The sequence below is a fragment of the Malaclemys terrapin genome, chromosome 1, assembly GCF_027887155.1.
Source record: "Malaclemys terrapin pileata isolate rMalTer1 chromosome 1, rMalTer1.hap1, whole genome shotgun sequence".
NCBI classification, from domain to species: domain Eukaryota; kingdom Metazoa; phylum Chordata; order Testudines; family Emydidae; genus Malaclemys; species Malaclemys terrapin.
Genome location: NC_071505.1, coordinates 200808644 through 200822062, shown reverse-complemented (window position 1 = coordinate 200822062; position 13419 = coordinate 200808644). Strand labels below are relative to the sequence as shown.

Genomic DNA, 13419 nt, shown 5'->3' with positions numbered 1-13419 from the left:
TACCATCAGGGGCTCGTTCACCTGCACATCTACCAATGTGATATATGCCATCATGTGCCAGCAATGCCCCTCTGCCATGTACATTGGCCAAACCGGACAGTCTCTCCGCAAAAGAATTAATGGACATAAATCTGACATCAGGAATCATAATACTCAAAAAACAGTGGGAGAACACTTTAACCTGTCTGGCCATTCTATGACAGACCTCCGGGTGGCCATCTTACAACAGAAAAACTTCAAAAACAGACTCCAACGAGAGACTGCTGAGCTGGAATTGATATGCAAACTAGACACAATCAACTCAGGATTGAATAAGGACTGGGAATGGCTGAGCCATTACAAACATTGAATCTATCTCCCCTTGTAAGTATTCTCACACTTCTTATCAAACTGTCTGTACTGGGCTATCTTGATTATCACTTAAAAAGTTTTTTTTCTCTTACTTAATTGGCCTCTCAGAGTTGGTAAGACAACTCCCACCTGTTCATGCTCTGTGTGTGTGTGTGTGTGTGTGTGTGTGTGTGTGTGTGTGTGTATATATCTCCTCAATATATGTTTCACTCTATATGCATCCGAAAGAAGTGGGCAGTAGCCCACAAAAGCTTATGCTCTAATAAATTTGTTAGTCTCTAAGGTGCCACAAGTACTCCTGTTCTTTTTACCCAAGGAAGAGGAGATGACAATACAAATGAGTTGGACGGATCTATTTGATTTAAAGTTTAGTCATCTCCAGGGGGTGTGTTCAGTTAGCTGAGAATATCTCATTGAGATGAATGGGCCACATCACACCTCTCTGAACCTCCTATGCTGCAGATGGATGTGTAGAGTCCCTTCTCCATACACTAGGCCCAGATCTGGGACAGGGGCTGTACATCTCCATTCTCCTTTCCCTTCCTGCCTCTAACTCGTACATACACTCCTCATAGTCCCACCACTGTCATGTCCCTCCCCCTCAGTGGCCCCCCCAAGCTTATGAGGGGCATGAAGTGGCAAGGAGTATGGTGCTTGGAGCGGGAAAGGCATGAGAGGTGGTCAGAGCATTAGGAATGATGAGGACTTGGAACAGTAGTGGGGGAGTCTGAGCAGTGAGGTGGAAATGTGTGTGGGGGTTTCTGAACAGTGCAGGGAAGTGTGGGCTAGGAAGGAGGGGGGGTCAGAGATGTATAGTGGGGAATGTTGGCATGGCTTCATCTGGTCCCCCAAAACTCCCACATCCATGTCATCCCATGCCTGTCCCTCCATCTTCAAAACTGTCTCCATCTAATCCTTCTAGTCTAAAGTGTTCCTGCGTCCTCTACCCAGCTCTTCAAACTGTGGGCTCTGGGCTTACACCTCTCTCTCTGTGAGAGGGAGGGCTAAGAAGGGAGATTCAGGCTGTTCTGGACAGGCAGAAAGATGGGGGATGAGATGCTAAGGAGCCAGAGGCAGCGAAGGGGAGAATTGGACTGTGGTACATGGGGGTACTGAGAAAAAAAAATTTAAACCAAGGAAATTAAATTACCAAAATCGTTGTTAACACAAAGATAAGGTTAACCAGTGGTGCCTTGTGCCATTTCAGAATGTGTGTGTATCATCAGAGAAATGAGTTGCAGCTCCCTGATTCTGGGCTGTGTTCTATGCTGACCGTGGTTCACTTAAGCAGCCTGCGGGCTGCTCTATACTACAGCAGCTGGATGCAAAGGAGCATCCACCAGTGGAGAATACCTGAAATGCAGACATGCCCCTTCCCATCCCCAATATGCCCCTTATGCCAGAGATTGTGGGGATGGAGGAGTGGCAAAGGAATTGGCTGTGTAGTCTCTATGGCCTTATCTAGACTAGAATAAAAGGTGTGATGTTAACACATTCGCTAACATATTCTAGCTAATACACTTTAAAAGTCTAATGTAGACAAGGTACACTGCCTTTAATACATGCTAAACTGGTCTACTTAAAGCTTAGGGGAGAGCCTAGGGATTTAACTCAACCAGCTTGATGTGCTAAAGTCTATACTGCCTTGTTTACCCTAGCCTTTTCAAATGTGTTCGTCTAACATCACACCTTTTTTCTGAGTGTAGACAAGGCCTCTGTCAGATGAGTGCTCTCCTCCGCCAGGGGACCCCTGATCTACAATAGCTCTCCTGCCCCTTTGTACTGCTAGAGCTGAGCTAAGAGACTGCAGCAGGGGAAAGAATCTGGGCTTGAGTTTTTGTGCATGTTGTAAATGCTGATCTGAATGCACTTGCTACTCTGTTTCTCTACCTTGTTTATATATATAAAACTATTTGTAGCTTTTCATAAATGGGGGTTATTGGCATGCCCCAGAAATTTAGGACATAGCCTCTAGCTGTGGAGTTACGTTGTGGATTTGGAGGTCTTCTTTAGCTACTGAGTTGTCGTTATCCATGCCAAATACTAAACTGCCAGATTAAAGTCAGTGCTATATCCAGTTTCACCCACATGAGGTTGTTGAGCAGAGTCCAGAAGATTTGTATCCAAGGAGATCATGAACATTATTTTTACTGGTTGCTAACAGTAACCAAGTCTGATTTATTATTATTTAGTGAGTGCCGTCAAGAGTGTTTAGTGTTCTACAAACATTCCCTGCCCTGAGTTATTAATACCACCAGACAAGAACAGACACTAGATGGAAATACATTACATGAAATATTTCCAGACAAAAAACTTTAAGGCAGAGTTAAGGTTGCGATTACATGGCATAAATTTACAGAAAACTATGTTACTGAAACGTCATAGTTAAAAAATAACTAAATGATTAAAAGTGAAGTAATTCTCATTCGAGGTTATTCTGTTTCTCCACCTATCTTCACCCAACCTCCACATACTGCCAGAGAATATCATCTTTTGCGATATCAAATTTAACTCTGCTTTTTTGAGTATATGAATGATACCATTATAGTCTTTTGTTGTATGATGCTAACTCACATCCTCCCTGCCAACCTCTATATGGAGTACGACCAGGTCTTCATAGGTTGCATGGGATACTAGTTACCACAGCAAATGTGTTTAAGAGTAACAAGTTCCATGAAGTTCTCTGGTTTTTATCTGGAAGCTGCGCCTCTGACCCATACTGAAAATAGAAAACCTACACCTGGGTCCCCCGCCCATATTGTGAGTGTGAAGAGAGTACAGTGGAGTCTCCAGCCCATAGTGGGTTTGTGGGGAGTGTTAAAGAAGTGTTAATGCTGCTGTCTTTGGGCATGGCTACACTTGCGAGTTAGAGGGCATTAAAGCAGCTCCGGATGCCCTAACTCACAACCCATCACACTGGCAAGGCACTTAGAGCGCCTGGACTGTGCAGCTGGAGCGCTCCTTGTAATCCACCGCCACGAGAAGATTAATGCTTGGTGCGCCTCAGCCGAAACGACCCGGCGTCGGTGTGAACAAGGTGTTGCATTACTGCGCTCTGATCAGCCTCTGGAAACATCCCATAATCCCCTTAAGTCAAGTAGCCACTCTTGTTATTGTTTTGGAATCGCTGCAGGAATACAGATATGCACTTTCAAAGCTCCATTTCTGACAGCCGGCATCTGCTCCGAGACAAAGCAAGCCATTACTGTGGAATGCTGTGTGTGAGAGAGAGGTGTGGGGGAGATGGGGGTCTGAACTTACAAGACAGCCTGCTGACATGCTCTCAGCCCCCTCAAAACTCACTCTCTCTCCCCCCACATACACACAACACACTCCCTGTCACACTCCACCCCACCCCCATTTGAAAAGCACGTTGCAGCCACTTGCATGCTGGGATAGCTACCACAATGCACTGCCGTGGCCGTTGCACGAGCTGTTAAAGTGGCCACGCCAGTGCGCTTGCTGCTGTCAGTGTGGACAGATTGCAGCGCTTTCCCTACTGTGCTCTACGAAGGCTGGTTTAACTCAAAGCGCTCTACATCTGCAAGTGTAGCCATGCCCTTTGGCTCTTACTCTACATGTAGGAGCCAAACTGTTTTGGACTATCTCCTCTCTAGGAAAATTAGGTGTTTTTTACACCGAAATAGCTAAATCTTAGTGTAGACAGGGTAAGTTGTAGTTTGTCCTCAATGTAGCTTATTGAAGTAAATCCTAAGGGAGCGAGAATTCTTTAATGAAGATCTTAATGAGTATAAAAATATATGACAGCACAGCCAGCCCAGTGAAGATTACAACTTTTGAGACACATCTTAAAAGTCAGAGAGCTCACAGAAATTACAATCTCTGCTGCCCTATTAATATATATATTTCATAGCTGTGTTGGTGGAACTTGTAATGTTTATAGTACTGTATTAAAAAGAGACCTACAGAAGTTAAAAGCTCTACTGGCCCAGATAACAACCATCATAGATCTAAATGAGGTGTCTAACGAAAATGGTAATCCCTGCCCGCATTTTATGCTAGTCTAGGACTTGCTGGAGAATCCAATATTAGCTATTTTGTCTTTAAAATGTTTTCCATTTCAAAACAGAAATTTGTCAAACCAGTTCATGCTGTAGTTCTCAGCAAGGACTAGCCCATAGGACTAGTTGGAACTCTTTTATTGTAAGTTATTTTTAGAGGAGCACTGTCAACTTGAAACTCGTCAATTTTTTTTTTTTTAATGAGTTAGAAGGAGATAAGGAGTCTGGTGGCACCTTAAAGAATAACAGATTTATTTGGGCATAAGCTTTCATGGGTAAAAACCTCACTTCTTCAGATGCAAGTCTGATTAGTCTGATAATCTGTTAGTCTTTAAGGTGCCACCAGACTCCTTGTTGTTTTTGAAGATACAGACTAACATGGCTACCCCCTGATACTTATAAGGAGATAACACACTGCCCCTTAGTTCCCTGGCCAATGGGTATAGTTTTGTGATCACATTTTCCAGTTTTTTTCAGTGCTTTTCTTTCCCTTGTTGCTGTGTGAAAGGATACACATAAACAATATGGAACCTGACTGTACTTGGGAAATGCTGAAACTGACTGTTTGAAAAATGCTCCCAAATGCTGAAAATAAACTAATTTAAAAAAATCCACAAAATATTTTTTCTCTAAATTCATTCAGTTCTAGTAATCCTAGGATGTGTTAACAAAAGTAAGTTTAAAAAATTCAGACTGAAGAATGATTTTGCGGGTGATGTCCCCGCAAATTAGTATTTAATTTGAACAAATGCCATAACTCACCAAAAGAAATCTCTTCTGAGCATAAACTAAGAATAAGACATTTAAATCAAAAAGGAATTTTTACAAAGTTAAAAGCAAGGTCAAAGCCAGGATTTAGCGTGTTGTAGGAGGGTTGCATGATGTAATCTCTGTCCTCTTTATGATGAACACAAAGGGCCTGACCCAGAACCCTGAAATCTCTGGAGATAGTCCCATTGACTCCAGTAGGTACTGGATAATGGCTACATGAGAAAAGGAGTTTTCACACCCTTTCATACTAGAGATTATACTACATATTACACATGATGTACTGTTTCACTGCACTTATTAGAGCTGCAATATAAGGCTCTAAGCTTGCAATCATAGAATCACTGAAGATTAGGGTTGGAAGAGCCCTCAGGAGGTCATCTAGTCCAACCCCTGCTCAAAGCAGGACCAACACAAACTAAATCATCCCAGCCAGGGCTTTGTCAAGCCGGACCTTAAAAACATCTAAGGATGAAGATTCCACCACCTCCCATTCCAGTGCTTCACCACCCTCCTAGTGAAATATTGTTTCCTAATATCCAACCTAGACCTCCCGCATTGCAACTTGAGACCATTACTCCTTGTTCTGTCATCTGCCGCCAAGAACAGCCGAGCTCCATCCTCTTTGGAACCCCCCTTCAGGTAGCTGAAGGCTGCTATTAAATCCGCCCTCACTCTTCTTTTCTGCAGACTAAACAAGCCCAGTTCCCTCCGCCTCTCCTCATAAGTCATGTGCCCCAGCCCCCTGATCATTTTTGTTGCCCTCCGCTGGGCTCTCTCCAATTTGTCCACATACTTTCTGTAATGGGGGGGGGGGACGGACCAAAACTGGATGCAATACTCCAGATGCAGCCTCACCAGTGCTAAATAGAGGGGAGTAATCACGTTCCTTGATCTGCTGGCAATGTTCCTACGAATGCAGACCAACATGCCGTTAGCCTTCTTGGCAACAAGAGCACACTGCTGACTCATATCCAGCTTCTCATCTACTGTAATCCCTAGGTCCTTTTTCTGCAGAACTGCTCCTTAGCCAGTTGGTCCCCAGCCTGTAGCGGTGCATGGGATTCTTCTGTCCTAAGTGCAGGACTCTGCACTTGTCCTTGTTGAAACTCATCAGATTTCTTTTGGCCCAATCCTCCAATTTGTCTGTGTCACTCTGGACCCTATCCCTACCCTCCAGTGTATCTACCTCTCCTCACAGCTTAGTGTCATCTGTAAACTTGCCGAGGGTGCAATCCATCCCATCATCCAGATAATTAATAAAGATGTTGAACAAAACTGACCCCAGGACCGACCCCTGGGGTACTCCGCTTGATACTGGCTGCCAACTAAACATCGAGCCGTTGATCACTACCCATTGAGCCCGACAATCTAGGCAGCTTAGTGTCCACCCTCCTGGTTTTCCTATCCCTGTTCTGACCTTCCTGCAGGCTCCCACAGCTGGCTGCTGCAGCCTGGTGACTCTTATTCTGCAGGGGATCTAGTAAGTTAAAAGTGAAAATGCCGCCAGACCTATTAGCACAACACTGAAATTGTTGCCATTCAAGGAGTAATGAAGCCATTTAACAGGCATTTGCCAACCCCCAGGTATATACTGTCAGTTTCTGAATTTACTGACAAAAACAGTTGTGCGTTACTGTAATATTTACTCAGAACATGTTAGTCTACAGGACCTTAGTTTAAATTTTGTTTTAAAAATATTTTATTAGTGAGTTGGTGAAGATTATAAAATCACATCTCTAAAAAGCCCTGCATAGATTTTTAGATGCACAATCATCTTTAGCCTTAAATGCTTGGATCTTCAGACATATAGTTTTTTTAAATAAATCCTTCAAAAGACCACCCTTATCTAAAATACACATTTTAATTAGTATAGTAAAAAAAAACTTGCTTCCAAAGTCTTCCTGTCCTTTCTGTCCATCCCTTTCTCCCTCCCTCCCCTCCTCCCATTGAAGAGAGCCCTTAAAGGGACAACACCCCTTTCCTTCCAGGTAGCTGGACAAAGAGTTTCCCTTTCTTTACTTCTATCTGATTAACTAGTTTTAAGAGAACTCTCCAGCAAAATCAGTATTTTCTCTTACTTAATTGGCCTCTCAGAGTTGGTAAGACAACTCCCACCTGTTCATGCTCTCTGTCTGTGTGTATATATATCTCCTCAATATATGTTTCACTCTATATGCACCCGAAGAAGTGGGTTGTAGCCCACGAAAGCTTATGCTCTAATAAATTTTTTAGTCTCTAAGGTGCCACAAGTACTCCTGTTCTTTTTCAGCAAAATCAGTATCTTAGTAAGATATAAAATCCTTTGTTATGCCTAAAATCTTTGGAAACATATTTTTTAAAGTTGGTGAAATTTCAAAAACATATCTATTGTTATAAAAGTAAATTAGTGTTCCCTTTTCCTAAAAGCAATGAACACTTCTATGAATACACTAAACCTCTGTGACTGATTAATTTAAAATAATGTCTTTGTTTCAGTGAGGTAAATATGTAGTAATCTGGAATGATTACTTTGCGAAGGCTTAAGAGCACATTTAAAATATAAAATCAGCTTAGAAGTACTGATTAAGAAAATGTAAAACAGAGAAGAGCTGCATCATGTATTCCATAATATGTAATGTTGTATTCAGCAAGACAGCTGACTTGCCCTTACTACAAAGTTTTTGCAAATAAATGTCTGACAAACCTTTTAATGTCTAACGTTTTTTATTCCCAAGTTTAGTCCTTTTAATTAGGTACCTTCTGCATTTCCATTCTGCATGAGGGAGAGGGTATGGGGGTCTCATGCGGGCAGGGCCGGCTTGAGGCTGATTTGCCCAATTCCCCGGAATCGGGCCCCGTGCCTAAGAGGGCCCCGTGCCTTAGGCGCCTTTTTAATTTTTTTTTAAATTTAAATCTTCAGCAGCCCTGCTCCCCTGGCCAGAGTGCTGGCCGGAGCACGACAGCCCCGCGGCCCCGCAACCCTGGCTGGAGCGCCGCGGCCCCATGACCCCGGCTGGAGCGCGGCAAGCCCCGCGGCTCTGTTCTCGCGGCTGGAGCTCCGGCCGGAGCGTGGCAAGCCCCACGACCCCCCTCCTCCAGCCGGCAATCTGAAGTGCCGCCAAAGACTGGGAGCGCCGCCCGGTGAGTACAAGCCCCAGGAATCGGGCCCCGCACTTGCTAAAGCCGGCCCTGCATGCGGGGAACTGTGACTCTCCACCACCTTGAGGCAGGCTGGGCGTCTCGCTGTCCTTTGCTGCCACGTCCCTCCCCTCCTCACCTGGGCTGCCGTCGGACATAGGGGCACCAGTTTAATACTACTGCTTAGGGCCCCATAAAGCCTAAGGACGGCCCTGTGTGGTGTAGTGCCCTCCCCCCTTTCTGACAAACTACTGGTTGGAATAGCAGCACCAGTGAGGGGTGTCTTGAACACCAGAGCTGCATGCACATGGTTCCCTCTGTGGTTCTTCACCTGTCTGTCATCTTCCATGGCCTTCTGTGTCTACTGGAGCTGAACCAGCAGAGAGGTCCTCTCTACAGTAAATGGGGGAGTGCAGCCACTCTGCTGCAGGCCCCCTGCACATCCTCTATGCAGGGCTTACACAGTGTGGAGGCCTTGCACTGGCCTCTGCACAATGGGTGAATTTCACACATAGGGCACATGAGCCCCTGAGCCTGCAGCTCACAACACATGGGTAGGCCCTATCCATGTATTGTAAATTGCAGGGTTGGGATTGAAGTTTGCACAAAAATGGTGTTCTCTACTGATCACTTTAGAAACAAATCCCCCTCCCCCAACACATACTTTGTAAATGAGACTGTTTCTTGAAAGGATATCCTAAGATTAAACCTGTGACATTGATCCTCTCCTGTCTCCTCTTTTCCCAGTTCCTCTCACTCCTGTCCAATTTTGGGGGAGGTATTGAATAAAGTATTGACTACTGTGCCTAATGGTTTTTTAAAAAAAGAAGTCAAAAACCTTTCCCTGTATTTTGTAATGAATCTCTGAGCCTGTATAGTGTACTATTCTACTAGGGTTACCATACTTCAACAATCAAAAAAGAGGACACAGGGTGCTGCCTAGCCCCGCCCCCTCCCATTTCCCCCCCCCCTCAGAATCCCCCTACCTGTCCCCTGACTGCCCTCTCCTGAGACATCCCCCCCCCCCGACCCTAACTGCCCCCAGGACCCCACCCCCTATCTAAGTCTCCCTGTCTCCTGACTGCCCCAACCTCTCTCTACACCCCCTTCTCCTGACAGCCCCCCCCGAATCCCCGACCAATCTAACCCCCCCCGTTCCCTGTCCCTTGCCTGCCCCCCCCCCCAGGCCGAGGGAGAGCTGCGAGCTCCAAGTGCAGCCAAACACTGTGGCGCTGCTCTGCAGGGGAGGAGGGAGCGGGGGAGGGGAGGCACTCTGGCTGCTAGAGGCCCCAGTGGCTGCGAGCGGCTTTCAATCAGGCCCAGCTGTCCAATCAGCAGCGCTGCACTCTGCATGAAGGGAAGGGAGAAATCTTGGACATTTCTACTTTATTAGAAATCCCCCCCGGACGGCCATTTAAAGCTGAAAAAGCCGGACATGTCCGGGGAAACATGGACAGATGGTAACCCTATATTCTACAGCAATAAAAATCAAATTAACAAACAGAGTTTAGAATGGAAACTATATTTCAACGTTGATGGTGCACTAGATTTTTTTTGCTTTCACATTTTATTGTTGTATTATGTATAAAGATCATGTAATTAAAAAAGAGACTGAGGGATTCTACTGATTTTTAACCTTCAAAATAGCTGCAATATCAAAGACGTCACTGTTTTTTGATGGAGAACTCTCTTGAGGACTAGAGATAGTAGGAAAATGACATCACAATAGCCTGAAAACTGATCTGCAGTTTTTCCAGCCCCCTGCTGTGGGAGGGGGTATTGACTTCTTCACAGAGACCCTGTCCACACTAAGATTTTCTAAACATCTCCCAGCATTGTTAACAATGCTTCAGCTCCACTGGTGTTAGTAACGTTGAAAGCACTAGTATGATGGGCTGTTGGCTGACACAAGCATTAACACTATGTCAATTAGTCCTGCTTAAAGCGGGACCAGAGGGCACAGTGGTAAAAGCACCTGAGCTCTGTCTATACAAGGACACCCACCATTGCTTTTATTAGTAGAGCTGCATTGGTGGTAGGGCACTGGTGGGAGATACTCTGGAAAAACGCAAGTGCAGGCAAAACCCAAGTGTGGAACTGAAGAGTTTAAGAGCTCTGCAAGGACTTAGCTTCGGGCTCCAGCCCTCTACAGCTCCTAAGTGAAGCTATAAACATTCCTACTGTCCCTGCTCACAAGGACCAAATGGGTTTCTTGCTATGTAATTCTGCAGTAGTGCAGACAGGTTCACAGATTGATAGTTGTAATGTGGTGGCAAAAGAAACTCTTGACCTGGTAGTTGCAACATCTCTTCCTGCAGCAAGAATCTTTAACAGGGCAGCGTGTAGTATTCTGTATAAAGAAGGTTTTATGTATAACTCCCTGATGACAAGGGTACCAAATGAAGGTCATATATCAGAGACCTTTAGGCTATTAAAAATTATGAGGCAGGGGATAGGTTATTGTCAAATCTTCCAGTATGAAACCTTAACTATATCTCATATCTGCAAAGGGGCAAACCAACTATTATATCAATACAGATAGACAAGTGCTAATGCCTCCATTCACAGTATAATGGGTCTAAAGAAGTTATAGATGTGCTGTGGTGTCAAAATAAGTTATTTTTTAAGTATCAATTGACATCAAATTTTCTTTGAGATGACTAAGCACCTCTTGATAAAAAGATTCAGGCTATTAAGAACCACATTTTCAAAAGATGGAAATTCTGTGAGCTGAAACCCATGGAGCCACAGGATCTCATTATCCTTAACTGTTAAAACAAATGGGTTTGAAATTGAGTTTCTGAAGACTGGTGACTTATGTGAAATAAATTATTGGTCTCAGTTCTGTTGCTACTGTTCACATCACAAAACACCATCCCAGCTGTCACCAACTAGAATCCTCCATGCCAGGAGTTCTGTGTGTTCTCCTGATTCCCAGGAATCTATATGCCACCCTTTCCCTTTGTAACAATATGCAAGTGCCAGCAGACACTTTCAGGCAGCATACTGTTTCCTGGGGGAAACTGTTTGGAAGCAACACCTCATGGGAAACTGTCTGAGAAGCCATGAGGCAGAAGAAGCCATGATGTAAGCAGTCACAATAAAGCTGGAGTTTGTAAATGAACCTGGTGTCAGAGTGAGATCTTAAAATGCAAATGATCCATACACAAAGCATAAAACAGGGTGGCAGTGATAATTAAATGCGAAACAGCAGGAGAGAACATTCAGAGCTTCACTGCAGAGGGCAGAATACTTCTCTGAGTATATGGTTTGTCTTACGAGAAAAGGCTAATAACAGAAAATGGAGAGTCTGAATGTTCCAGGGACATTAAATCTGCAAGCTAAGAATTTAGCTCAGCCATTGAAGAGCTGAAAACAGGAATTTAACCTCTATGTAGTTATTGCTCTGGCAGATAGAGGATGCTGTGAAAATAAAATTGTTTTATTACCGTATTGGAGAAAGAGGAAGAAAAATAAGTGAGACTTCGTGCCTGGAAATTCCCGAACCTCAACGCACCTTAGAAGGAAAACAGGCTGTTTTGATATTCACTGAAACCCCAAGAAGCAGTTGCAGAGGGTATAGATGAGTACAGCACTGATTTAACAGTGCTAGGAGCCAGTTCTAATTTTGGAATTCTTAAAGATTCATTGATAAGAGACTGGACAGCATGTGGGATGAAATTTGCAGGTATGAGAGCAGTTGCTGAGGGAAGCTGACTTGATTTTGGGGAGAAGCTTGGAAATATATAGGGCTGCAGAGCTATACAAAAGAGGATTAGAAGCCTGGAAAGGCAGGCAGCAGAAACTACCCACACAGTACGTAAAAGAAATAAAAAACAGATACAACATCAGTAGATGACAACAGTACAGACACATGCAAATGCTGTGGGAGAAAACATGTGAGATAGAACAAAAAGTGTCTGACTTATGAGGAAAAAATGCCACATCTATGACAAATTTAATCATTTTGCAGCCATGTGTATGTCCAGAGAAAAGAAAAACAAATCCAAGGCACACAGAGTAACTGAAGAGAGCAACATTGAGTATGAGGACTGTAGTGGGCAAAGTAAAAGGGATTAAGAGCAGCTGAGGGAGGCTGGTGAGGTAGTTGGCCCCAGGTGTGGCTGGCTTAATCAGGCCACAGTTGGCCTGGATAAAAGGGGCCAGGAGACAAAAGAGTCTCACTCTAGCCCTGGAGTGGGAAGGGCTAGCTGCCTGAAAACAAGCTATCTGAGGCAGAGCAGTGTTGGGGATGGGCAAGAGGAGCTGGGGAGCTCCAGCCTGGTAAAACCCCAGGCTGCAGGCCTTGTTGAAGGCCTACAGAGGTACTAGGGCTGCAGAGATACACCCCGGGAATAGGCAAAGGCAGCAGGTCCTAACCCCCTTGCCGATGATGAGTGGCCATTACAGACTGCAGTCTGCCCCAGTGAGCCACGGCTAGATGATGACTGGCAGTAGTCACTGAGACAAGATGGTTTTATAGGGTTGGGGGTTCCCCTGGGAGGGGAAACCCAGAGTAAGGGGGTACTGCTGGGGGCAGTAAAGGGGCACCGGGGTCTGGGAGGGACATGGGGACCTGAGGCTGGTGAGCCACTGGCCTGCAGAGGGCGCTCTGAGCTGCAATCAAGCTAATTCCCAGGACAACCAGCAGGAGGTGCTGCAGCGGTGGATCTTGCTTCGCTACAAGGACATTATGTGGGTGACTGAACAGTGGGTAAACACAGAGAAAGGAAACCCTAGTAAGCACCAGACACAGTTGTATGCAGCCATGTTACTTAGAAAGAAAGTGATATGATTTCAATTAGATTGTGGTGCAAATTGTAACATTAGCCCAATCAATCTGGTGAATGCAGACATATGATTGGAAGAGACTAACCAGCTGTTAACAATGTACAATCATACCACATTAAAGCCCATAGGAAAATGTAAAATTTAATTAAGAAATCCAAGGAACAACAAGAAATACAGACTGGATTTTGTCATCATAGATGGTGAGACAGCAGTACCACTTCTGGGCAGCAAGGATGCCCAAGCCATGAACCTGATAAAAGTATAGTTCCAGAACATAATGAAAGTGGATAGCAGGGTGACTGAAGATACCTTGGATGGTATTACCTGGGCCCAGAAGATGATATAGAGGACGCATACAAGTGTGTTT

The 13419-nt window shown here is 44.7% G+C and overlaps 1 long non-coding RNA gene across 2 annotated transcripts in view; it reads left to right on the top strand.

The window, feature by feature from the left end:
* Positions 1-13419, top strand: part of LOC128830616 (uncharacterized) — a 44972-nt gene that overhangs the window by 12762 nt on the left and 18791 nt on the right. For both annotated transcript variants that reach the window (XR_008443615.1, XR_008443614.1), the window contains exon 2: positions 8044-8264. This is a non-coding gene — a long non-coding RNA (uncharacterized LOC128830616). The remainder of the gene's footprint in view (positions 1-8043; positions 8265-13419) is intronic.